The sequence below is a fragment of the Capra hircus genome, chromosome 23, assembly GCF_001704415.2.
Source record: "Capra hircus breed San Clemente chromosome 23, ASM170441v1, whole genome shotgun sequence".
In the NCBI taxonomy this organism is placed as follows: Eukaryota; Metazoa; Chordata; class Mammalia; order Artiodactyla; family Bovidae; genus Capra; species Capra hircus.
In genome coordinates, this window is record NC_030830.1 from 39,571,378 (window position 1) to 39,589,023 (window position 17,646).

The following is a 17,646-nucleotide window of genomic DNA, read 5'->3' on the forward strand; positions in this document are numbered from 1 at the left end:
AGCACCAACCAATTAATCCTTACAACACCCTCATCTCATGGACAAATATTTATCCTCACTTCATACCCAGGAAAACGAAGGCCCGGAGAGGAGTACAGACTGGGCGGGAGGAGGAAGAATGAGAAGCAGAGCTAAGCAGAGAATTCCGGAGCCCCAGACCCTGTTGGTTGCCCCGTCCTTCCGAAGGCTGCAGGGAAATTCTTCCCGTAATGCCTTTTTTTTTTTTAATGGAAGCAGAACATTTTGCAAGTTCAGAAGAATTAGATTTCTTTAATAGTAACCTGCAGGAAATACATTAAAAACACATTCTATCAGTTACAAATCTTAATGTCACCAGCCAAGGATGAGGGAATTAATGCTGGGCCCAAAAATACATATAGTCAGCAACTCCAGGGCAAGGGCAGAGACGATTTATAGAGTGCGAGGTCTGGACGTCTGGAGCAGGCAGGCTGAACTCAGTGGTGAAATTGAAACAGGGCTGTTCTCAGATGGGGTGGAGTGGGGGGAGGCTGCTGAGGGCAGCTTTGATTCAATCATTGTTCACCGTTTCTTCTCAATGTAAAAAAAAATTTTTTTTATGCTATAAAGGCCAGGTTCTGATCTGTCATGAGAAAACTGCTTTCATTAACATATGCTCCTGTTAAGGGTACTTTAAAAGAATTGGCTGACCCCTGAAAGGTGCCCCCAACCAGAAAAATCCCAGCTCTGATCCTCTTGCCTGTCTACCTGGGTCAGACAAAGGGGGAATCCAAGCAGTGGTTTGGCTGGAGAATCTATGCAACAAAGATAAAACCTATGTATAATTAATGTGGTTTTACTCTGTTAGCAGAGAGTGTTTTTCTTTACCTTTATATTGTAAAATAAAATACCATTATAGAAACCACAGCAAGAAAAGGTGTCGCTCAGTAAACCGGGGTAAGGGAAACAGCCCTGGTCTTTTAGATTGTTTTTGTTTTTGGACTCGGCGCTCCATTTCGCCAAACTTGAATCTTAACGCGACCTTGGAGAAAGTTTGAGTCTCAGGGGTATAATGTGCTAAAGTGACCTAAAGAGCTATGTAGAGCTGTCAGCTGTTAGTTTAGGGCCACCACATTCCCAGCCACGTGCTTGCTGCTCAGAGAAAGGGGATTAAAGGACCCCTAGTGAACATCGGGAGCCGAAAGCCACAGCAGAAGTGGGCATGGGCCCCTGGCACATCCCCACCACCTGCCTCTCTGGTTGAAAACCACGCAGCATCCCCTGTGGGGCTGGGCTAGTTCGTGGGCGGGTGTCTGTGTCCTTTTTTCCTGGAGGAAAAGGTGAGAAGGAATTCCATCATGTCCCCTCCCTTTACAGGTGAGGAAACTGAGGCCATAGTTCTGACCTGAGGTCGATGGTAGCAGAGCTGGATGGTAAGATGCCAGGGTGCTTCTGCCCCGCATGGCTGTGCCTCATTTTCCATGATACCATGGTGTTGTTGTTGTTCAGCCGCCCAGTCGTGTCCAACTCTTTGCGACCCCATGGACTGTAGCATGCCAGGCCTCCCTGATGAGTCAATAGCCTGGTTAGCACGCCATAGTGAATCAATTGTCAGGAACTGGTAACCAGCACTTTCTAACCAGCCCGAGTTTCCAGTCGGATGACTGACCATCTTGGTTTGCCCAGGGTTGGGGGCAAGAGTTCCAGTGCTGAACCTGGAACAGTCCCAGGCACACCGGGCCAGCTGGTCACCCTGTGGGCTGTGTCCATATCACTGATGCCCAATCACCTTGACTAGTTAGTGGGCACTCAGCCCGTGGGGGAAAATCAAAACTTAGAGAGGAGGATGGGGTTTCTTACACTGAATGAGTTGACTTGGGGTACAATTATCTAAATTACTGAGATTTTTAAAAAGTTACTGAGGGAAATGTAGAGGTTTGTCCTGAATTATAGTAGCTAACACTTTGAGCATGCTTTATAACTTTAATGCACTTTCACATTCCAAATCTTAATTATTTGGGCCCTTCAGGCAAGGTTGTCTGATTAAAATCATTTTTATGAAGTAGGAGACTAAGCTGGCCCAGCCACCTAGGCCAGTGCACCTAGCTGTGAGTGATGGAGCTCAGAAAGACCCCGTTCTCTGACCCTTGGCCGATGCTCTTCACCACCCTCTCTCTGGTCTGGAACCCTGGCTGGAGCCCAGATCTTGAGTTCTCTCTTTATTTAATTGTTGGGAAGCAGGAAGTCAGAAACTATGGGTTTCTAAATTCAATTCCAAGGACCTTGGATTAACACCAAAATAATTCCCTTACTGGAGACTTGCTGTTAGAAAAGAACCTTAGTGGGGCCAAAGAATGGTTTTGGTTTGATCAAGCAAGGCTATTTGTTTACCTTCTGAGACAGTATTAAGGCTCTCCCTTCCCAAATGCCAGTCACACTCCCCCAGCCTGGGACACTGCTTCCCACTCACTCTGGACTTCTGAAATTAGAGCTGAAGGTGAAATGCTTTGCTGAGCTTTGCCTTTCAATGCTTTTCTTCTCTCTTGGTTTTAACTGCTTTTTCTGACCTCAGGGAATCCCTTGGAAGTTAATAAAACTTACTACATCAAAGGGCTCTACAACCATTACCCTATTAAAACCTCACAGCCCTCCTGCAGCAGGTAAGCATTATTAAGCCCATTTTACAGATGGGGAAACTGAGGTTAATTGGTTTGCCTCTGGCTACTGAGGAAATAAGGGTCTCAGCTGGCTTTAGAACTGGGTGGTTTGTTTGGATTACTCGGGGGGGGGGGGTGGGGGGGTGGGGGGTGGGGTTGCTTCTGCCAAAATCTGTTTTTCAAAGCACCTTGATTCTTAAAGATTTCTTTCTCTTTCATGAAACTGATTCCTCACTGGCTGCACTGATGATGAGGAATTTCTCCAAAGCTGGCTTGTCAGAAAGCAGCAGCCCCTGCCTTCCACCAGGAGAGGTGCCATAAAAATAGATGAAAGCTAAGAGTTCAGTGCAGCAATTTAGGAAACAATTTGGGCCTTTCAGAAATTAATGTTATTTAAAGATGCAGATTCATCCACCCTAGGGGCCTCCTGGGAGTGCTTGCTGAACCATCTGTTCAATCAGCTCATTTTCTTTCCCCCTAATCCTCCTGGCTCTCCTGTGTGTATGTACAGCGAAGGTTCCTGGGGAACTCACAGCATGAATAAAAAGCAAAGACCTTTCTCTTTCACCAGCCACCTCTCCTCTTTTCCAAACAGCATTAAATTCCTAATCCTGTTTATTCTTAGTGGGGGTATAAAATTCATGTTCCAACAGACAATAAGGAGATCTGTGGAGGCCTCCACCCCAGGGCTCATGTCCTCTCAGTTTGGGTCCAGCCGAGATGGTTGAGGTGTCTTTACCCCATTCTCTGAGAGGAACTACAAAACCTGTTAATATTTGGGAATACATTTGCCCAGGCCTGCTGAAGGAAGAAGCCAAAAAAAAAAAAAAAAAATCTGGGGGAGGGAGTGGTGGTGGTGGTGTCTGGCTAAAGCTATCCATGAACCACAGGGAAGATTTCAAAGGCTCAGGTAAGTGTTTTCAAAAGGAGGGTTTCAGCACCATCCCAACTGTGTAAGTCCCCGCTTCTTGCCGTTCAAGTCCAATTATAATCCACAAAGGCAGGATGCTGTGTTTACATAAATAATTACCAGATTTCGGATAGCCAGACGTGTTGCAGCACACAGAAGACAAGCCCATAAATTACATTTGGGGAATTAAGGGTCAGATTGATCTTATCTCTCTAAATCCGGCCAAATTCTGGCAAGCTACAGGCACATCCGGTTGACTGAATCTTGGGAGGCATAGGCCCCAGAAATCAGTGATCCTGAGGATGTCACTCCCCCTCAACCTCATCCCCCAAACCTCCCTTTTCTGCTTCTCCCTGCTCAACTTTGCTGACTGGCTCTGAGAGCTAGGGGGTGGCAGAAAGAACTGTCCCAACTTGCTCTTTTGCCCAACCTGCAAGGGAGGAAGGCAGGAGAGGGGTGTAGGCATCTCACTTCTCTCCTCTCTGCTTCCTCCTGGACCACACAGGATCTCATCCCTGAAACAACAGCAGCGATGTCGGAGTAGCGATGGGAAACATTAAAGCGGTAACAGTAATGCAACAAGGCCCCTACTGGGGATTTCCCTCCTGCACAGGCAGGCCTCGTGTTTCCATTCATTCAGCACCTACTGGACCCCCAGGGCCATGCACTGTGCAGTGGTCAGGGGCTCCGGCTCGGAGTCACAAGGCCAGATTTGAATCCTGGCTTTGCCAGCCACCCTGGGCAAGTGACCTAACCCTCCTGGCCTCAGCTTCTTTATCTAGAAAATGACGTAATGATAGCACCACACCCTAGGAATAAGGTGAGGATTAACTAAGTCATTCATAAAGAGGTCTTAGAACAAGGTCTGGCACATAGTCTGTTGGTTATTGCTATTATTATTATTATTATGACTCTGCTAAGCACATGTGGGCCTCTGTTCTGAAAGTGGTTACAAGCTGGTTGAGACAGAATTCCCACATAAACACAAAGGGTATGACCAGGCACTATGGTTGATTAGGTACCAAGTGAATGGAAAAGACAATTAAGTTCTAGGGAGCAGGCTGAAGGGTGAGATCGCTGTGACAGGAGAAGGCTTCATGGAAGAAGGAACGCTAAAACTGGGCAAGATTTGGCTGAGCCACAGAAGTGCGTGACAGATGTGGGGAGAGCTCAAAGCACAGCAGGGTGATGGAGCCCCAAGAATCCTCAAGAATCAAACTAGGAGTCAGAGTGTTATACAAGTTTGATGCTTCTAAGAGTTTAAGCCAAACCTCTTCAATTAAGATTTCCAAATCCAAATTTGGAATCCAAATCCAAAACCTCTCTTGTAAACAAAGATATATTGATTTGTGTTAACTTCATCTGACAAAACAACATTATGAAGTTGGGCAACAGAGTGTGTTGTGAAGAGACCAGAAGAGGCATGGATAAATAGAGCCTAAATTTTTAAAATGGGGGGATAGATATATTGATAGAGTTGTTATTGAAATAAAATAATATTGTTTGGTGAAGTAGAAAGTATTCTACACGAAATGATGTTCTATTCATTCAATCGCTCTTTCAATATTGAGGGCCTACTATGTGCCGCACATTCAGGGAAACTCGTAGTGAAAATAAATATGATTTCTGAGATCCATATGTATTGATCTCATATTTGTCATTTTTTAAGTTATAAAATAATTTAAAATAAATAAGTCAAAGCAGGTACACAGAAAACAAGCATCTAAAAAACATTTCTATATAGTGTGTTTCTAAAAAATTTCTAATTTGCTTCCATGCAGTTACTTAAATGAATTTGGTCTTCATTTGAGTAAGAATTATAATAATTTATTATTGAACATTTAAAAAATTAACCCAATCATTGACAATTGAATTTCTGAAAACCTTTTGCTTGAATGTCACTACTTACAAAGATGAATTACTTCAAGAAGCATTTAGTGAATGAACCAACCACGTGCCTAACACTGTTCTACCTGAAAACAAAGGATAAGAAAGGATTTGAAGGAAAAGAAGGATTTTCACTTCCAGCTAAGGAGCAATAGGAACTGGATATGCTTTCTTCCACGAAACAACCAAAATGACAGACAGATAGACAAAATATATGAAACAGTGGTTTTCAAACCACTGCAGGCAATGAAAGACAGTTACTGAGAGAAAGGAAAACACACAAACTCTTCCATTCCCCAAGCTTTCTGCCATACAAGGCTTTCCAGGCTGTAACACAGGAAGAGAAAACCCAGGCAGAGCTCAGCCAATTCTCTGAGTTGAGAATTCTCTGCCTGAGGACAGAGTTAGAAGTTTGGGGAGACCAAGGTGGCCAGAATTTGCACGACAGAGGACCAAAGGGGAGAGAGGCTACACACCGGATCTGGAGATCTGCAGAAGGTCTCCCTCAAGTGTGCAGCATAGCTGACCCGCGAGTGTGAGGAAACTAACCAAGGCCAGGGAAATAAACATCGGGAAAGATGAGAGAAGGTTATAGGTGTTCACTCAGAGCTGGGAACAGTGTCTATCACCACCAACCAGACTGGAAAACTTTGCAAGTCTTGGGGCTTTGGGTAGAATACTCAAAAGGGTATTGTCTCAGTAATGGGGGATAATTAACCCTATATTAAACATGGTTCTGTTCCTATCTAACAATTCTTAACAGTAAGACCAAAAGGATTGAACTGTGTCCAAGTACTCTAGCTTCCATACAAATCTCAAGAATATTTGTAGAAATACCAAAATATCCAGCACCCAGTGAGGTAAAATTCACAATGTCTGGCATGCGAACAAAGATAATCAGACATGTAAAATGTGACTCATAATGAGAAGGAAAATAAATCTATCAAAATTGACCCAGAACTAAAAGATACTGTAACTAGCAGCCAAGGATGTTAAACCAGCTATTATAACTGTATTTCATTTGTTCAAAAACATGTATGTTATAAAAAAGATTTAAACCAGACTCTTAGAGGTGAAAACCAAGTGAGTGAGATGAAAACCACCCTGGCTAAGATTGATAGCAGTTTAGACATTGCAGAAGAAAATTTTAGGAACAGGAAGACATAACAATAGAAACTATTCAAAGTTAAGCATACAGAAAAAAGTTTATAAACTGCAAAGAGTGTCCATGCCCGAGCAAGATATTTTAAGTCCTGAAAGTAAACAAAACTGCCAATCTAAATCCTATACCCAGGAAAAATATCTTCAGAAATGAGGATACTATACAGATCTTTTCAGACATACAAAAACGGAAAGAACTTATCACCAGCAGAAAAGAGTTTAGAAACATTAAAGGAAGTCTTTCAGGCTGAAGGAAATGATATCAGGTGGAAATATGGATCTACCCAAAGGAATGAAGAGCACTGGAAAAGGTAACCAACCACATGGGTAAATACATGGTTTTTTTTGGCGGGGGAGAAGGTGGGGGAGGTCACACAGCACTTGAAGCCCTTGGAGAAGCCCAGCCTTTAAAAACAAGCTTTCTCTTCAGTCGCTATTTTTGGCTGTACTGGGTCTTTGTTGCTACCCGCAGGGTTTCCTAGTTGCGGCGAGCGGGGGCTGCTCTCTAGCTGGTGTGCAGGCTTCTCGTTGCAGTGGCTCCTTTTGCTGAAGAACACGTCTCTAGGCTGTGTGGGTGTCAGTGGCTGTGGCACACGGTCTCAGTGGTTGTGCTGCATGGGCCTAGTTGCCTCGGAGCATGGAGAGTCTTCCTGGAAAAAGAGTTGAACCCATGTCCCCAGTATTGACAAATGGACTCTTTACCACTGGACCACTCAGTCAGTCAGTCAGTTCAGTCACTCAGTTGTGTCCGACTCTTTGCAACCTCATGAATCGCAGCACGCCAGGCCTCCCTCTCCATCACCAACTCCTGGAGTTCACTCAGACTCACGTCCATCGAGTCAGTGATGCCATTCAGCCATCTAATCCTCTGTCATCCCCTTCTCCTCCTGCCCCCAGTCCGTCCCAGCATCAGAGTCTTTTCCAATGAGTCAACTCTTCGCATGAGGTGGCCAAAGTACTGGAGTTTCAGCTTCAGCATCATTCCTTCCAAAGAAATCCCAGGACTGATCTTTCAGAATGCACTGGTTGGATCTCCTTGCAGTCCAAGGGACTCTCAAGAGTCTTCACCACCACCACAGTTCAAAAGCATCAATTCTTCGGCACTCAGCTTTCTTCACAGTCCAACTCTCACATCTATACATGATCACAGGAAAAACCATAGCCTTGACTAGACGGACCTTTGTTGGCAAAGTAATGTCTCTGCCTTTGAATATGCTATCTAGGTTGGTCATAACTTTTCTTCCAAGGAGTAAGCGTCTTTTAATTTCATGGCTGCAGTCACCATCTGCAGTGATTTTGGAGCCCCCCAAAATAAAGTCTGACATTGTTTCCACTGTTTCCCCATCTATTTCCCATGAAGTGATGGGACCAGGTGCCATGATCTTCGTTTTCTGAATGTTGAGCTTTAAACCAACTTTTTCACTCTCCTCTTTCACTTTTATCAAGAGGCTTTTGAGTTCCTCTTCACTTTCTGCCATAAGGGTGATGTCATCTGCATATCTGAGGTTATTGATATTTGTCCCAGTAATCTTGATTCCAGCTTGTGTTTCTTCCAGCCCAGCATTTCTCATGATGTACTCTGCATATAAGTTAAATAAGCAGGGTGACAATATACTCGACGTACTTCTTTCCTAATTTGGAACCAGTCTGTTGTTCCATGTCCAGTTCTAACTGTTGCTTCCTGACCTGCATACACATTTCTCAAGAGGCAGGTCAGGTGGTCTGGTATTCCCATCTCTTTCATAATTTTCCGCAGTTTATTGTGATCCACACAGTCAAAGGCTTTGGCATAGTCAATAAAGCAGAAATAGATGTTTTTCTGGAACTCTCTTGCTTTTTCGATGATCCAGTGGATGTTGGCAACTTGATCTCTGGTTCCTCTGCCTTTTCTAAAACCAGCTTGAACATCTGGAAGTTCACGGTTCACGTATTGCTGAAGCCTGGCTTGGAGAATGTTGAGCATTACTTTACTAGTGTGTGAGATGAGTGCAACTGTGTGGTAGTTTGAGCATTCTTTGGCATTGCCTTTCTTTGGGATTGGAATGAAAGCTGACCTTTTCTAGTCCTGTGGCCACTGCTGAGTTTTCCAAATTTGCTGGCATATTAAGTGCAGCACTTTCACAGCATCATCTTTCAGGATTTGAAACAGCTCCACTGGAATTCCATCACCTCCACTAACTTTGTCCATAGTGATGCTTTCTAAGGCCCACTTGACTTCACATTCCAGGATGTCTCGTTCTAGGTGAGTGATCACACCATCATGATTATCTGGGTCATGAAGATCTCTTTTGTACAGTTCTTCTGTGTATTCTTGCCACCTCTTCTTAATATCTTCTGCTTCTGTTAGGTCCATACCATTTCTGTCGTTTATCGAGCCCATCTTTGCATGAAATGTTCCCTTGGTATCTCTAATTTTCTTGAAGAGATCTCTAGTCTTTCCCATTCTGTTGTTTTCCTCTATTTCTTAGGGAAGCCCTAAATACATGTTTGTTTGTTTTTTAACCAAGTATATATCTTTCAAAGATAACTGCTTAAACAACAACAATGAAAATTATGTATTGTGTGGTTTATCTCACATGTATAAGTAAAAAGTGAGACAGTAAAAGCCTAAAGACCAAGAAGGGAGAAATGGACATATTCCACAGTAGGTTTCTTGTACTCCATGTGAAGTGGTATAATATCAATTAAAGGCAGACTGTGTTAAGATATATATACCATAAACCTCAAAGCAACCACTAAAATAAAACAAAAATTTATAGCTACTAAGCCAACAAAGGAAATAAAATGGAATCATAAAGAATACTTAATCCATGGGATTTCCCCGGTGGTCTAGTGTTTATGAGTTCGCTTTCCAATATAAGGGGTGCAGGTTTGATGCCTGATCGGGGAGCTGAGATCCCACATGTCTCAGAACCAGCAGAAGCAATTTATTGTAATGAATTCAATAAAAACTTAAAAAATTTTTTTCAAAAAAACAAAAAGAGAAAAAAAGAACAAAAAAGAAATGGAACAACTGTAAAACACATAGCAAAATGGTAGACGTACACTTAAGAATATCAACAATCCCATTAAAAGTAAATGATCTGTGCTGTATAATTTCATTTATATGAGGTAGCTAGAATAGCCAAACTCATCAAAACAGAAAGTAGAGTTATTGTTACCAGGGACTGGGGAGGGGGACAAGGAGTTACTGTTTATAGGTATAGGGTTTCAGTTTTGCAAGATGAAAAAATCCCAAAGATTGTTTGTACAACAATGTGAATATGCTTAACACTACTAAACCGTATACTTAAAATGGTTAAGATGGTGACTTTTATGTTGTGTATATTTTATCACAATTAAAACCAAACCAAATAAAAATATTCACATATTTCTTTGAGGTTAAAAATGAAAAAAAAGTAAATGGTCTAAATGCTCTAATTAGAAGGCAGAGATTGTTAGGCTGGATAAAAAAGCAAGACCAAATTATATGGTGCTTATAAGAGATACACTTCAGTTATTTTTTCAGTTATACATACATACATGTTTTATTTTTTATATTCTTTTCTATTATGGTTTATCATAGGATATTGAATATAGTTCTCTGTGCTGTACAGTAGCACCTTGTTACCCATTCTATATATAAAAGCTTATATCTGCTAACCCCAAACTCCCCCCCCCCCATCCTTCCCTCAACACCCTACCTCCAGTCTGTTCTCTTCCTCCATGACTCTGTTTCTATTTCATAGCTAGGGTCATTTCTGTCATATTTCAGATTCCACATAGAAGTGATAGCATATGGTATTTTTCTTTCTCTTTCTGACTTACTTCCCTTAGTATTATCATCTCTAGTTGCATTCATGTTGCCACAAATGGCATTGTTTCATTCTTTTTTATGGCTGAATAGTATTCCACTGTATATATGTACTGCTGCTGCTGCTGCTAAGTCGCTTTAGTCGTGTCCGACTCTGTGCGACCCCAGAGACGGCAGCCCACCAGGCTCCCCCGTCCCTGGGATTCTCCAGGCAAGAACACTGGGAGTGGGTTGCCATTTCCTTCTCCAATGCTTGAAAGTGAAAAGTGGAAGTGAAGTCGCTCAGTCGTGTTCGCCTCTTGGCGACCCCATGGACTGCAGCCCACCAGGCTCCTCCGTCCATGGGATTTTCCAGGCAAGAGCACTGGAGTGGGGTGCCACTGCCTTCTCCGATATATGTACTACATCTTCTTTATCCATTCATGTCAGTGGACATTTAGGTTGCTTTCATGTCTTGGCTATTATGAATAAATGCTGCTATGAACATAGAGGTACATGTATCTTTTTGAATAATAGTTTTGTCTGGATATACACCCAGGAGTGGATAATATGGTAATTCAATTTTTAGTTTTTTGAGGAACCTCCATACTGTTTTCCACGGTGGCTGTACCAACTTACATTCTCACCAAAAGTGTAGAAGTGTTCCCTATCCTCCACATCATAAGAAATGCACTTTAAATATAAAAGCACAGATATGTCAAAATAAAAAAGTTCAAAAAGATATATCATGTTAACCCTAGTCAAAAGAAAGATGAATCTGGGGCTGTGATGTGCATAAAATAATACTGCATTGTATATTTGAAAGTTGATAAAAGAGTAGATCTTAAAAGTTATCATCACAAGAAAGAAAATTTATAACTATGTGTGGTAATGGATGTTAGCTAGACTTACTGTGGTGATAATTTTGCCATAAATGCATGTGCATGCTATGTCACTTCAGTCATGTCCAACTATTTGTGATGCTATGGACCATAGCCCACCAGGTTCCTCTGTCCATGGGATTTTCCAGGCACGAATACTGAAGTGGATTGCCATGCCCTCCTCCAGGGAATCTTCCCAACCCAGGGGTTGAACTGGCATCTCTTACGTCTCCTACATTGGCAGGGACATTCTTTGCTACTACTGCCATATATTAAACTAAAATGTTGTATGCCTGAAACTAATATAATGTTATATGTCAATTATATCTTTAAAATGTCTATGTTTTGGAAAGATGTCTATGATATATTATTAGATTAAAAACAGTTATGAAACAAACAAAGAAACATGTAGTAGCTGTATTAATGTCAAAGTAAATTTCAGGGCAAAGAATGTTGTCAGGAATAAAGAAGATCATTTTATAATCATAAAGTGGCCAAGTCATCAAGATGACTTAATTCTAAAAGTCTATTCCCCTAGGGACTTCCCTGGTGGTCCAGTGGCTAAGAATCCACATTCCCAATGCAGGGGGCCCACGTTTGATTCTTGGTCAGGGAACTAGATTCTGCATGCCACAACTAAGACCTGGAGCAGCCAAATACATAAATAAATGGAAGAATAAATAAATGAAGTCAAGTTTATGTGCCTAATAACAGAGCTTCAAAATATATGACTCAGAAAACAATAGGACTGCAAGGAGAAATAGACAAGTCACAATTATAAAAGGAGTCTTCAATTAATGAGACTTCTCATTAATTGATATACAAGTAGGTAGAAAATAATCAAGGGTACAGAAGACTAACACCATCAATCAACTTGATCTAACTGACATTTATAGAATATTCCATCCAACAACAGCAGAATGCTTACATTCTTTTCAAATGTACATGGAACATTTATCAAAATAGGCCATATTCTGGACTATATGAGTCTCAATATATCGGAAAAGATTCAAGTCATAATAAAATATGTCCTCTCATCACAATGCAAGTAGAAGTCAATAACAGAAAGACTCTTGGAAAATCTCCAGGTATTTGGAAACTAGATAACACTCTACTAAATCACCATGGGTCAAATAAAAAATACAAAGGGACCCCAGAATGTATTTTGAATGGAATGAAAGAAACTCAACATATCAAAATTTGTTGGCTGCTACTAATTTAGTACTTGAAAGGCCTCAAATCAAAAGTCTCAGCTTCCACCTTGAAGACCTTAAAAAAAGAAGAGCAATTGAAACTCATTATAAGCAGAAGGAAGGAAGTAATAAATATAAGAGCAGAAATAAATAAAACAATACAGCAAGACAATGAAGAAAATCAATGAAGGCAAAAGGAAGATCAATAATCTTGATAGACCTCTAACCATGTAGATCTGGAAAAAAGAGAGGGGATACAAATTATTGATATCAGTAGTGACAGTGGTGATCTCACTACAGATTTTTACTACAGGTGAAAAAAAGATAATAAGAGAATATTATGAACAATTTTGCCAGTGGTAAGAATAAATTAGACAAATTATATGTAACAGAAAATGCACTGGTCATAGCAAACACCCTCATCCAACAACACAAGAGAAGACTCTACACATGGACATCACCAGATGGTCAACACCAAAATCAGACTGATTATATTCTTTGCAGCCAAAGATGGCGAAGCTCTATACAGTCAACAAAAACAAGACCAGGAGCTGACTGTGGCTCAGATCATGAACTCCTTATTACCAAATTCAGACTTAAATTGAAGAAAGTAGGGAAAACCGCTAGACCAGTCAGGTAGGACCTAAATCAAATCCCTTATGATTATACAGTGGAAGTGAGAAATAGATTTAGGGCCTAGATCTGATAGATAGAGTGCCTGATGAACTATGGAATGAGGTTCATAACATTGTACAGGAGACAGGGAACAAGACCATCCCTATGGAAAAGAAATGCAGAAAAGCAAAATGGCTGTCTGGGGAGACCTTACAAATAGCTGCAAAAAGAAGAGAGGTGAAAAGCAAAGGAGAAAAGGAAAGATATAAGCATCTGAATGCAGAGTTCCAGAGAATAGCAAGAAGAGATAAGAAAGCCTTCTTCAGTGATCAATGCAAAGAAATAGAGGAAAAAAACAGAATGGGAAAGACTAGAGATCTCTTCAAGAAAATTAGAGATACCAAGGGAACATTTCATGCAAAGATGGGCTCGATAAAGGACAGAAATGGTATGGACCTAACAAAAGCAGAAGATATTAAGAAGAGGTGGCAAGAATACACAGAAGAACTGTACAGAAAAGATCTTCATGACCCGGATAATCACGATGGTGTGATCACTCATCTAGAACCAGACATCCTGGAATGTGAAGTCAAGTGGGCTTTAGAAAGCATCACTACGAACAAAGCTAGTGGAGGTGATGGAATTCCAGTGGAGCTGTTTCAAATCCTGAAAGATGATGCTGTGAAAGTGCAGCACTCAATATGCCAGCAAATTTGGAAAACTCAGCAGTGGCCACAGGACTAGAAAAGGTCAGTGTTCATTCCAATCCCAAAGGCAATGCCAAAGAATGCTCAAACTACCACACAATTAATTGCTCTCATCTCACATCCTAGTAAAGTAATTCTCAATATTCTCCAAGCCAGGCTTCAGCAATACGTAAACTGTGAACTTCCTGATGGTCAAGCTGGTTTTAGAAAAGGCAGAGGAACCAGAGATCAAATTGCCAACATCTGCTGGATCATGGAAAAAGCAAGAGAGTTCCAGAAAAACATCTATTTCTGCTTTATTGACTATGCCAAAGCCTTTGACTGTGTGGATCACAATAAACTGCGGAAAATTATGAGAGATGGGAATACCAGACCACCTGACCTGCCTCTTGAGAAATGTGTATGCAGGTCAGGAAGCAACAGTTAGAACTGGACATGGAACAACAGACTCGTTCCAAATAGGAAAAGGAGTACGTCAAGGCTGTATATTGTCACCCTGCTTATTTAACTTATATGCAGAGTACATCATGAGAAATGCTGGGCTGGAAGAAACACAAGCTGGAATCAAGATTGCTGGGACAAATATCAATAACCTCAGATATGCAGATGACATCACCCTTATGGCAGAAAGTGAAGAGGAACTCAAAAGCCTCTTGATAAAAGTGAAAGAGGAGAGTGAAAAAGTTGGTTTAAAGCTCAACATTCAGAAAACGAAGATCATGGCACCTGGTCCCATCACTTCATGGGAAATAGATGGGGAAACAGTGGAAACAATGTCAGACTTTATTTTGGGGGGCTCCAAAATCACTGCAGATGGTGACTGCAGCCATGAAATTAAAAGACGCTTACTCCTTGGAAGAAAAGTTATGACCAACCTAGATAGCATATTGAAAAGCAGAGACATTACTTTGCCGACTAAGGTCCGTCTAGTCAACACTATGGTTTTTCCTGTGATCATGTATGGATGTGAGAGTTGGACTGTGAAGAAGGCTGAGTGCCAAAGAATTGATGCTTTTGAACTGTAGCGTTGGAGAAGACTCTTGAGAGTCCCTTGGACTGCAAGGAGATCCAACCAGTGCATTCTGAAGATCAGTCCTGGGATTTCTTTGGAAGGAATGATGCTAAAGCTGAAACTCCAGTACTTTGGCCACCTCATGCGAAGAGTTGACTCATTGGAAGACTCTGATGCTGGGACGGACTGGGGGCAGGAGGAGAAGAGGATGACAGAGGATGATATGGCTGGATGGCATCACTGACTCGATGGACATGAGTCTGAGTGAACTCCAGGAGTTGGTGATGGAGAGGGAGGCCTGGCGTGCTGCGATTCATGGGGTCGCAAAGAATTGGACACGACAGAGACTGAACTGAACTATATGTAATAGAAAGAAATTGTCAGACTAACTATCAAAACTCAGTAAGAATAGATAACCTGAAAAAGCCAGTATCTATTAAAGAAATTGGGTTTGTAGCTTAAAACCTTCCCCAGAGAAATCTCCAAGCCTAACTCGCTTCACTGCACAATTCTGCAAATATTTAAAGGAGAAAATAAATACCAATTATATACAAACTCAGAAAACTGAAGAGGAGAAAAATTTTACAACTCATTCTGAGGCCAGTATTATCTTGATACTAAAACCAGACAAAAATTTATAAGAAAATAAAACTACAGACTAATATTCCTTATGAATGTAGATGCAAACCTTCCAAACAAAATTTTTGTAAATAAAATCAACATGTAGAGAAAACGCATCATGACCAAGTGAGATTTACTCCAGGAAGACAAGATTGACTTAACATTAGAAAATCAATATAATTCATGTTATTAATAAAGAAAAGCCCTTTGATCATCTTAATGGATGCAGCGAACAATTTTACAAAAATACAACATCTATTCCTCGTTAGAAACTCGAAGCAAACTGGTAGTAGAAAGGAGATTCCTCAACCAGATAAAGAACATCTGTGAAAAACCTACAGTTAACATCATACTTAATGGTGAAACTGAATGCTTTCCCTCTCAGTTCAGTTGCTCAGTAGTGTCCAAATCTTTGCAACCCCATGTACCCCATGGACTGCCAGGCTTCCTAATCCATCTCCTGGAGCTTGCTCAAACTCATGTCCACTGAGTTGGTGATGTCATCTAACCATATTATCCTCTGTTGTCCCCTTCTCCTCCTGCCTTCAATCTTTCCCAGCATCAAAGTCTTTTCCAAAGAGTCAGTTCTTCCCATCAGGTGGCCAAAGTATTGGAACTTCAGCTTCAGCATCAGTCCTTCCAATGAATATGCAGGACCAATTTCCTTTAGGATTGACTGGTTTGATCTCCTTGCAGTCCAAGGGACTCTCAGGAGTCTTCTCCAACACCACAGTTCAAAAGCATCTGTTCTTCAGTGCTCAGCTTTCTTTACGGTCCAACTCTCATATCCATACATAACTACTGGAAAAACCATAGCTCTGACAAGACAGACCTTTGTTGGCAAAGTAATGTCTCTGCCTTTTAACATGTTATCTAAGTTGGTCATAGCTTTTCTTCCAAGGAGCAAGTGTCTTTTAATTTCATGGCTGCAGTCACCATCTGCAGTGATTCTGGAGTCCAAGAAAATAAAGTGTCACTGTTTCCACTGTTTTCCATCTCTTTGCCATGAAGAGATGGGACCGGATGCCATGATCTTTGTTTTCTGAATGTTGAGTTTTAAGCCAACTTTTTCACTCTCCTCTTTTACTTGCATCAGGAGGCTCTTTAGTTCTTCTTTGCTTTCTGCCATAAGGGTGATGTCATTTGCATATCTGAGGTTATTGATATTTCTCCCAGCAATCTTGATTCCCGCTTGTGCTTCATCTAGCCTGGCATTTTGCATGATGTACTCTGCATATAAGTTAAATAAGCAGGATGACAGCATACAGCCTTGACATACTTCCTTCCTAATTTGGAACCAGTCCGTTGTTGCTTGTCAGTTTCTAACTGTTGCTTCTTGACCTGCATGCAGATTTCTCAGGACACAGGTAAGGTGTTCTGGTATTTCCATCTCTTGCAGTCCAAAGGACTCTCAAGAGTCTTCTCCAACACCACAGTTCAAAAGCATCTGTTCTTCAGTGCTCAGCTTTCTTTACGGACCAACTCTCATGTCCATACATAACTACTGGAAAAACCATAGCTCTGACAAGACAGACCTTTGTTGGCAAAGTAATTTTCCACAGTTTGTTGTGGTCCACACAGTCAAAGGCTTTGGTATAGTCAATAAAGCAGAAGTATTTCTGCTTTCCCTCTTAGATTAGCAAAACCAGGGATACTTCTGCTCACCACTTCTAGTCAACACTGGACTAAAGGTTTTAGCCAATGCAATAAGGCAAGAAAAAAATAGGCATCCATGTTGGAAAGGAAGAAGTAGGACTCTTTATTCAAGACAACATGAGAGGGACTTCCTTGGTGGCACAGTGGTTAAGCATCCTCCTGCCAGTGCAGGGATACAGGTTTGATCCTTGGTCTGGGAAGAGTCCACATTCTGTGGAGCAACTAAGCTTGTGTGCCACAACCACTGAGCCTGTCTGCCTAGAGCCTGTGCTCTGCAACAAGAGAAGCCCCTGCAATGAGAAGCTGGTGCACGTCAATGAAGAGCAGCCCCTGCTTGCTGCGACTAGAGAAAGCCTGTGTGCAACAACAAAGACCCAGTGCAACCAAAGATAAAGAATGTATTGAAACCCAAGGCGAAACACCCCAAGACACATATTAATCAAATTAACAAAGATCAAACACAAAGAACAAATATTAAAAGCAGCAAGGGAAAAACAACAAATAACACACAAGGGGATTCCCATAAGGATAACAGCTGATCTTTCAATAGAAACTCTTCAGGCCAGGAGGGAATGGCAAGACATACTTAAAGTGATGAAAGACAATAACCTACAGC